This window comes from Sardina pilchardus, chromosome 9 (assembly GCF_963854185.1).
Source record: "Sardina pilchardus chromosome 9, fSarPil1.1, whole genome shotgun sequence".
NCBI lineage: Eukaryota > Metazoa > Chordata > Actinopteri > Clupeiformes > Clupeidae > Sardina > Sardina pilchardus.
In genome coordinates, this window is record NC_085002.1 from 20,304,310 (window position 1) to 20,315,291 (window position 10,982).

A 10,982-nucleotide genomic window follows, 5' to 3' on the forward strand; every position below is an offset into this window, starting at 1 on the left:
AGAGTGGTCCAAACACCCCCCACTCTACACAGTTGGCACTGATATACTGCTGATATATGCTTGTCTTTTGGTGAGAACTGCTTGGCCTAGGCATTTTGTTGAACAGTAGAACAACAGTCCTTCCCATGACTATAGTCTAGGCAATCTATGAGAAGAAATCACCCAACCTAAAACTAATTGCAACAGAAGAGAAAGTAATTCCAGGGAATTACGAGTGCATGAAAATGGATAGTTTAAATAGTCAAATTATTAAATAGGGAATTATGGTACTGATGACTTTTATTTTGAAACAGTTGTGGGCAGAGGAAACAGGTGGTGGGAGTCATAGTTGATGACAACTGGCAAGTAAAATGTTTGAAGAAGGCAACCTGGTACTCCATTTTGGATCTCACTGCTGGGCTTGTAGCAGTTTTAGGGGATGCCCTTTGGCCTGTGCAGTGCCCCTGTTATGTTCTGATGCTGGACGATTCCATCTCTCTCGTGTCCGTTCCCACAGGTAGGCCTCAGCACGACAGCAGCATCAATTTGAATTCGATACGCCGTTATCTCCTGGTCCATGGCTGTATTCGGTGTCAGTGGAGCGCGCCTTCGTCCCCCGACTCCTCTGTCACCAGTGCCTGCATAAAGGGCTAACCCCACCAACAGTACACCAACCACAACCACCACCACTACGCTATAACACTTGTGGCTCATTAGTGAACAATGAATCAGCTCTGGGGCAGCCATCTTGGTGCCCCACCCTCAGTCTTCCCATTTAGAACGGAATCCTCAGTGAATTGCTCTAGTCACCCCGTGACATACTTGTCGGTTATTATCAGTGTATTATCAGGTTAATATCAGTGCTTTCTACCATCTGGTAAAATGTTGTGATTGGCACACTGATTGGGGACAGTCCCATGATTCATGTTACCAAGTTTCATATCGGCACCCCGAACCCTCTAGCGGCACCAACAGGCCAAAGTTGGATGTGTGTTCACGCACGTAACTTTTGACCCATTGCTCCAATTTTCAAAAATCAGGTATCACTGGAATCCTTGGACCAAGCCGAGTTCGATGCACTATATGACGTCAATTTCCCCCATGATAGATTTTCCGCCATTTTGGATTTTATCAAAAACATTTAAGAGATTATCTCGGTGACAAATTTTGTCCAGTTGACACCAAACTTGACACAGAGTATCCACAGATAATGCTTTACAAATCCATTGAGTAAACTTTTTCACAAACGCAACCTTTTTGTCTTTGGAACTAAAACCGTTCGCTCATAACCAATCAAAATTTGCGGCAACCCTTGCATGTATCAAAACCAAACTTAGTACATGGACTCATGACCCCATCGAGTGGACGCCCAAGAAATTTGGTGACCTAGAGGTTACCAAAGCAGAAATGCAAGTCAACTTTTGACGTGCTAGACATGACACTTGCTCTGACAGCTTACGGCCATGTGTCAGATTGCAGCATTGAGCTAACAGCTTTGAGTTGCCATGGTTACTGCGGCCTAACTGCTTGGTCCCCTCATTGTTGCTTGCAGCTACAGTATATTGAAAAATTGTCTCGGCTGTCACCTACAGCATATGCTGGTGTCCCATATATTCTGGGGAGAGTGGCCCTTTGTATAATTGACATTATGTAAGTCACTTTGGATAAAAACGCCTGCTAATTAATAAATGTGAATGTAAATCCTCACCATTCATAAACTGTGCGAAGAACTAATCTGCATAGTATACTCTGGTCTAGTCTCTGGCTTTTGAGAACTATGTGGTGCAGTTTGCACGAATTCTTGAGAAATGCACTAGCTGTTGTGCAAACATTATTGATGATTTGAGAAAGGCAAGAGGCAGAGAGTGAGTTGCCTTTGACTTGGCATACAGTGAAGCACAACAGCACCAGCAGAGGACAGCATTATTCCAGTCTTACAGTAGTAGATGAACAAAGCCTTCTGCGGCAAGTCTGGCTTTTAGCACAGCTGAACACCACACAGTCCCACTGCGACGATGTGTCTCTCCATTTTTGACAATTATGTTTTGACTACATTTCTGCTACTGTACGTGCTCCTGTTACACATCTGTATTGTGTGTAAATACCATCCTCTCAGTAGTAGTTTTGAGACTACTATGCAGTATAGTGCAGAATAGTCCTGCAGGACAGAAAGAAAGATATTTGAAAAATACAGTATAACGTATCTGAACTTATAATCTCAAATGAATGTAATGAAGATTACTGAAAAGGTTATTTTAATCACTGTGTAGGAAGATGCATTGGAGGCCTTTCTTCAGTCAATATACCACCTGTTCAGGTAGCTACAATGCTTTTGCCCTCCTGGAAGCCCATGGTGTTACGGATCTTTCACTCGCTCCCTCCCCCCAACCCTCGCCCCCCCATTTCAGTTGTCATAGTCTGTCTAACATTTTTTCTTTGCGTAATGCTGTAAATGCCTTTGTTTTACGGTCACAATGTCTGTCAACAGTAAACACCTTGAAACATATCCACTCTGTTGCAATCAAACCCACTTCACAGACAATAATGTGTTACTTTGTAGTTTTGACATATCTATGCCACAGGGAAATAGTGCTGCTCTGTGCATTGTTCATTAGAAAATACCTACAGAGTAAACTGTCATATTGACAACATGACAAAGCAGATTGACTATCTTGTTCATACAAAATGACGTAAGGACTTGTCATTTACTATACTTGCCTTTGAGACATACTGTAGACTAAGCATTTTGAGCAAAAAGAAATGCTCTTGCAGGTAAAGCACTATGTGGTGTGGTTTGCGCTAATTAATTGAGAAACTGTTGTGAAAACGTTAATGATGATTTGAGAAATGCACCAAAGCGACTGAGAAAAACTGTAATTTGCTAAAAATGTTTCAGTGGGGGAACAACACATCATTTTGTAAAACAACTGCTTTTTACATACAATTCATTGGCACTGCTGCATAATGATAGTTCCACTCCGTTAAAAAGCCAAATTACCTAACAGTATCATGAGTAATAGCCTGTATTTGCATTGATTTCCTAATTGAAAATCAAAACAAGAACAGAGTGTTATCTAATGCTGCTCAGTAGATCATTCAGTGATGAAACATACTCTCCTACAGAAAGAAACCACACTGCACCAGAGGTACTACCAACAGGTAGGCGAAGTTAATTGCTCCTATTGAAGCGACCATGAAAGAGTCTAGTCGGTCAGAGTTTGATTTAACATGTGGAGGCACCGCAGACTAATAGTGGATACAAGCAGCAGGGAGAATACACTGCAGCGGATGTGCAGATGAGAGAGAGAGAGAGAGAAAGAGAGAGAGAGAGTTAACAGCCTGCATGGCAGAGAAAATATAGAGAACCGCTCCAGGTTCCAAACTAAGTGGACCAGCACACACACACACACACACACACAGGCTACATGGACTGTGGCTTGTCAGCTTTTCATGGATTGGCCCTGTTCTGGAGGATTTCTGTGCTGCATGTTTCATCCACACAATCTATAATTTACACATCCTCATCCTCTCCAACTGTCCTTGTCAGAAGGGCCGGGGCCGATGACAAGACCTGCTCACTGCATCAGGTTTCTGTTGAGGTCTCCACACTGCACAGAATTCATCCAAACCATGCCTCAAATTATGAGAGGGCGATGTAAAACTAAAGGAAAATACATTCACCATTTTTATTTTAGTCTCAGTTCAGGCTAGTAAAATGGAGGAACTATACTGCAGAAAGAGCTGAGGTGTGCAGCCTGAGGATCTGTTGCAGTGTTTCTCTCAAAAGGCTGACATGACATTATCAGCAGCAAAGCAGTCTGCTGCTGCTGCTAGTTCATCTCAGTAAGGAGAAGATGAATACATTCATTTCATGTGTAATGATCCGTATTTATCCTCAATCAATGATCATCATCTGTATGTCATTGCTGTTCCATCAAGTTTCTCCCCGTTGCAAATCAAAAGCAGGCAGATGGTCAGATAGATAGACAGACAGACAGATACAGGTATTGACTGAAGAAGTCAGTGGGTAAGTGAATGAGGGGGCGTACTCTATTTTATCATGACAATATTTTGCTCCCATAGATGCATCTACTAAGAGGAGAGGTTCTGGCAAAGGGACAACGTTCCACTCCACTCTAATCTGATGATAATTGGCGCTCATTCTCCCTCTGTGCGGTTCCAGCTTGCATGTTTACTTGACAGAACACCACAGCTTTTTTAATAGGTGACTATGCTGTCTGTGGTGCGCTGTGTTGGGTGGATGCTCGCTAAACCCTTTTAATTCCTGCCACTCTCTTTGCCAGGTAGCTTCCCTTAAGTCACGATCCACCGTTTGTTTTTGTTCTCCTCCACGGCCGTGGCCTTGGTCTACCTTGCTTTTACCCAATTCAATTTCTCCGTCAGCCTTGAGTCTTGTATACAGCAGATGAATAGTGCAGCTGGCAGCTTTTTTTTCTTCTTCTGCCTTTCCTCCTCCTCCTCCTCCACCATACTCCCTCTCACCCTCTTCAGCGTGGCGATGTCTCTCAGAAGTTGGAAAGGTCAGAAGGAAGCGGCGAGTGTATTGACTCCTCTGCCATCGGACTGAATGTGTCTACAGACGCTCGCAAATTGAAAAATTTCTGTCGGCTGCCAGAGGCTTTAGAGGAGAAGACTCAAGGCTGCGTGGGACAATGGTGTGAAGAGATCTCTCTGTGTCCCGCCAGCTCCTCCATCAGTAGCGCTAGCAACCAGGCCAGGATGTTCACCAATCAGGGAAGAGTATGTTGGCATTATGTGGCTACTATTGTCCAAGCCGATTGACCGAGGATTATTTGAATAGGTACTGTTTCATAACCAGGTTCTTTGACAGTGATAAAGATGCCTTGCCATCTGTGGTGTTAGTGTTTCAGCCAGGTCCAAATAGATAGCAGCGATCAGTTTTTTTCTTTTTTCATTTTGTTGAATGTTGTAGATTTTGACCTTACTGTAACATAAAAAACCTATTCAACCCCATAAAAAAAACACATTTGGCATCCTCTGAAAAAATCAGTCTTCTCAGACTTCTCAGTCCAGATTGAACAGGATTGCATATCCCACCTTGCAACTCACTTTTTCCTTGCTACATTTCATTTCTTGTTTTGAAATGAAATGCACTGGCTGTTAAGTCTCCACAATCACTCTTGGCCTCTTGGTAGCTTAGCTGTATTATAGTGAGAAGATACACACAGGCTGATGATAAGACATTAGCAGGCCTCAGTTTTTATCTACAGTAACATACTGATATTCATGTATTCTCATAGTGCCTGACTAGCTGAACCATGGTGTATCCGCATCTGATGGAGATGCCGTGCTCCTCTAGTTCAAGGCTGTTATCAGGTGAATCACAGATACAGTATGTCCAAGGTGTACTGTATGGTAAGCAGTGTGACATAACCCTCATTTCACTTGGGTAAGGATAGATACTAGATTGGGCTCGTATGGTTCATCGAGAGTGACTGGACATCAATTATGCATCCATTTGCTTAATACGGCCACCAAGCCATGCATTTTTCATGGCCACTCGTTGTGACTTGTCATGTGTGTGTTCAGCTCATGTGGTGCAAAAACACGTCCACCATAACTGGAAAAAAAAGAAAAGCGTGCAGCCAGGGCCACGGCCCATTTATTATACATGCAGATGTATGTACGAGTGCACCAACATGCACAAACCAAATGCACTGATGCACGCATACTAGCAAAGGAAACCAGGAGAAGAACATTCCTTCCTCTGTTCCAATGCGTTTTATCAAGCAGACTAATTCCCCCTGTTGCGAGTAAACAGAGTGTCAGTTTCCTGCTTGTTATAAGTGTAGCATGCGCGACTGTGGGCCTTCTCTCAGTCAGAGGTGGCTGACTGTGCAGTCCCACTCTCATCACAGTTGCCATGCAGCAGGTTTCCTCTGAGAAGACTTGAGGACAAACTACCTGTGTATGCCCTTACCATACAGGGTAGGTCGGGTTAATTCTAAATAAGATTATTTCACAATATTATACAGTATATACTGTGTATATATATATATATATATATATATATATATACAGCATATTAAAGTATACTGTACACACCCAACCAGTCAACCCAAAAGTCAATTTAGGCAGCAATAAGTTAAAATAATTAATTTATAGATTCTGAAATGAGAGACTGAGATTGAGATCAAAAGCATGTGCTTTTGGTAATGCCAGGTGATGTTAGGCTCACCTGTGCGGCAGGTAATATAGGCATGCAGGTGAGCAATGTGTGAGTAAGCCAGGACTGACATAGCAAGCACAGAGGGCCGGAATTCCGACCTCCAAAAAAGGTGTGTTCATGAGATAAGCTTGGAAAACAAATATGGATCCCCCAGTAACATGGTTGCATTGTTCTGTAGTCTTTACAGGAAATGTATAAATGAGTTATAAGAACTGCTTACTATGGTTGAGCAAGAGGGAGAATATCTCAGGCGGATGTTTCTATTTGTTTTTTAACTTAGGGATAAATTACCTTGCCTATTTGTAATGAGAGGGAAGTTTGCGTCTTGCTGTGTTCTTGCAAGGAAGGCTGTCATGGTTGGAGAGCATGATTGTGACGTCAAGTTGGGTTCCTCAGGGCACAAGAGTTCCACGCGAGTCGCCGAGCATAAAATCAGACCCGACGTTCCAGTCCTTTTCCTCAGTTGGAGGTCAGGATTTCTGAATATCCGACGTGCCATGAAGGAGGCATGAGGCGGTAATCTCTGGCCATCACCTGGATTTTCAAATGCCCGCCTGTTGTCTTCAGGCTCCCAGTGGAGGGTCTTGTGGAGTAGGGAAGTCTTATTTTAATTCCAGTAGACTCTGCGTGTGTTTCCTACCCTAGGGGTTTAGGGGTTTATTTCATTATGACACTAACGCAGCACGGTCATATAGGAGTCGTCAACGTTTTTTTTCTCTCTGAATTTTTCAGCTGACAATTCCTGAGACACCAGACCACAGTAGCACATGCAACTTGGTTGGGATCTAGGCTCACTAGGCTGATACGGAAAATAAGCGGCACACAATTTATGAGATTGTACTGTACATGTGTACAACCAGTGACTGTAAATAAAACCCTGAGGTTCAAGTGTCAAAACTGCAGTTTAAGAGGAAATATTTGCAGTTCTTATGCAGGAAATGCAGTATTTCAAACACAAAACAACTGCATAGTTCTGCATAGTACAGTACTTTGCCTACTGTGGGTATGCAGTATTTTGGACATGAAAATACTATTGTGCTGCCCTGTACTGTATATATGCACTGTACTTAGAAAAAACCCCTGCAGAATAATGTTTACTAAATTTCAGCCATATCTCAGATATCTTGCTCACAATATTCAGACCGGCCCAAAACGTTAATGGCCCATCGGAAATCCTCCCGAATCTCCCGATTAGCCACCCCGGGCCTGTTCAACATGTAATCCCAAATGTTGGTCTGCATGGTAAGGATCTCTATGGATAAATAACTAGGTCTGTTTTACCCAGTGGATGTAAAACAAGTTAATACGAGTGTTCGCACAGGCAGTAGTAGGCCTAACTTACAGCTTCGTAAGATCAGTAAGATCAATCTACAACATATATAATGGTCTTTATTTTATTCATCCTACCACTTCATTGCCTTCTTGTACATCTCGTCGTAGGGAAGCAGCTCACATTTTCTTATATCACGGCCCATTTTTATCTTACCTCCTCTTGGTCGTTTCCACACAAACATGGCGTAGTCACCCAAACTCTATAGGCTACTTCAGCTAGTTCAGATGGATAGCCTACAGCCAACCAGGGTATGCACTGCAGCTTTACCAGCGGTGACTCTGCAATCCCCCAATTTGAGGGCTGCTTTTGTCTTGGCCAATGTAAAAAAATGACAGCACTCACTGGTTGCTGGCTCTCTTAGTGCACTGCAGAGGATGTCGTGGGGCTCACTTTGACCTTCTCAGTCTGCATTGTTCAAAGCTGATAATAGACATTCAAAAGTTGCTCCAGGAGGCGAAACAATGACCTACTGCCCCCAGTGGATTTTATGGGAGTTGGACTGGTTCCCAGAGCTACAGGTGAGAGACCTGCAATAGGGCAGTGAAAGTGTGCTCCTCAGTTTTGCAACACCATAGTTGAAAACTTTTTCAACAGTGTGTGAGTAAGAAGGCTCTCTACCGTGTGTGTGTTTAAACATCCTGACCCTCCGAGGTGCAAAGGAGTCTAGGTGGTGTGAGTTTTTGGGATCAGGCACCTCTCCGAAAGGCAGCTGGCCATCTCTGCAAAAGCATCCAATTCGAAAGAAAAGGCGATCTCCAATAGACCTCTGAAGTTCGCCTACAAAAAAAAGCATCATCTTTGCCCAAATAAGGAGATCCGGTATCTTGATATTTTTTCTATGGGAAAATAACATGAGGATCTTTGAATTATCGCACTTGTTAAACTCTCGCGGGGACAAAGAAAGCGGAAATGCAGATGTTTTGCTCTACACAGTTTTGTTCACTGCTTTCCAATGGATAATGTGATCTTCGGTACGTGAAGACGGCACACTTTCGATCTTTGCTACCCCAGAGCTAACTTAGAATGCAACTTGCCATTTAGCATCAACTACCACCCGGATCTCCTTATATGGGCAAAGATGGCAGCTTTTGGTCTTTTTTTGTAGGACGTTGTGCCAAAGTCCTTTTAGGCATGTCCATCCACTCGGCGGCCATATGCATATTAGCTTATTACTGTAGCTAACTCGGTTTACATCGCTTCTTAGCTTTTGATTAAAGAGACCCTATGCAACTTTTTCATAGTCATAAAATCGCTCAGAGATCGTTGTTTTGCTTGACTGACCAGTTTAATCGAAAACAGTAATATTTCCTCCCGCCCCCAGTGTCCCTATCCGCTATTGCAACCTTGCAACTTTCTGATAAGCGATCGTCTCTGACTTCCAGATGTAAACAGCAAACGATCGTTTATCAGAAAGTTGCAAGGTTGCAATAGCGGATAGGGACACCAGGGGCGGGAGGAAATGTGACTGTTTTCGATAAAACTGGTCAGTCAAGCAAAACAACGATTTCTAAGCGATTTTATGACTATGAAAAAGTTGCATAGGGTCTCTTTAAGACAATAGGCACATTCAAGTTTAACCCCAACTGACATCTTGCAGCTGCGAGATCTGCCGGTGACAGCAGGGGCGGGGATACAAACGCTGCTATGAAGTTGGACACTCTCTACTTCCCATAGTCTAGACGTGACCATGTGACGAAACATGAGGCTAGTCAGGCAGCCATGGGGTCAGACCTGGTTTTGTCGGTCAAAGTTTTTTTGGGGGGGGAATCTAGTAGACTAGGGGTACCTCTTTAAGATTTAAGAGGGTGCCCGGTAATATCCCTTGGGCAATTTCGTATATTAAAGGAATCTAAAGTAAAATGCACTTTAGATCAATTTACGGATGATTAGGAGTACATACGTTGAGTTGACATCAAATCATGTCATTCGTGTTGTGAAAGTTCGATTTTACCGTTTTTAGCCAAAACTTGTTAGCCTGGAAGTGAATCGGGCAAGGCCCTTTCGCTGCTACAAAACGCAATTTTTATACCTCTTTTACTGTTCCAAACAACATTACAGTTACGTGGTAGTGAGTAGAGGGTCCCTAAAGCCAAACCGAAGTATCCCCAGGTCTTTATGTGGTCGGATAGAGTCCAGAATGAATTCAATCGAGTCAGTACCTTTCCGGAAATGTTGCTGAAATGTTCCCCAGCTGCAGCAGCGACATTTCAGGCTTGATGAAATCAATTCTGGACTCTCTATCCGACCACATAAAGACCTCGGGATACTTCGGTTTGGCTTTAGGGACCCTCTACTCGCGAATGGTTGGAACTTGACTCTATACTGCCGCCGCGATTTGCGGTGGTATTGCTCCGATTCGCCCGGAGCACTCTGGATTGCTAAGCTCTCTGGCTACAGACCTAGGGTGCCTCTGGCTACCGCCGTTCATTCCGACATACCAGCACTCCGACATTGGCGTCCAATTGTCGTAGTGGAGGCATGTCTCTTTATGGGAAAAAGTCCCACCACTCCGACATTTGTTTTTTTCATGGTCGCAGTGGCGGTAGGCTATTTAACTTTTTTTCCAAACAACGTGCCATTCCGACATGAGGTTATTAATAGGCTATTAATGTCATAACTATATCCAATTGTGTAAAATAATAAAGATTCACATTTAAAATGTCATTGTGAAGACTTCTTGATATGGTTAGGCTATGTGTCTGTTGCGTGCACGACTCGGGGAAGTGAAAGCAGTTCTGTAGCCATGGCAAGTTTTCTTCTCTGTCTCATTATTCGCGGACTAAGTGGAGCTAAATTAAGTTATTATTTTGCTGTCACTTCGTCTGTTTTATGGCCTAGAAGGTTGTATTTGGTATCTGTGGATAGCTCTAGCTCTCCTCTTTTATCTGACATGCAAGCCGTATCTTTTTAACCACGGTTTCACGAGTAAATCAAACGAAAGTAGCGGTAGTTGAAGCTATATGATTCTTATTTGTTTGTCACTTCGTCTGTTTCTATAACACAAAAGGATCGATGTGTTTGGTATCAATGGAAAGCTCTGTTTCTCCTCTTTCATTTGATATGCGTGTTATGTCGGTGCGATGCCTGGTCCCGGAGTAATTCAAGCGAGAGCAGTGGCTGCGTGGGTGAACGCAGAGCAATATAGACTTATGATATCATTTTTAATTCATGATTTTATTTTTATTTTCGTACTTGATCGTACAGACACGTGTCTAGTCTCGTTGGAAAGCCCTGGTTCTGAGCTATTTCATGCAATATAGGTCTCATCTCGCTGTGACTAGGCTAATAATCGTGGAGCAATGTAACAGAGAAGAATGGGTGTGTTTTTTGACGCACTTTGCGTCCGTCGGGCTCATAGGGTCCGTTAAATTGACGTGGAAAAAAAAATAGGATTTGTAAACTGTCGGAATGGGGGTACTAAAATGTGTCGGATTGGCAGCATGTCGGAATAACACCATG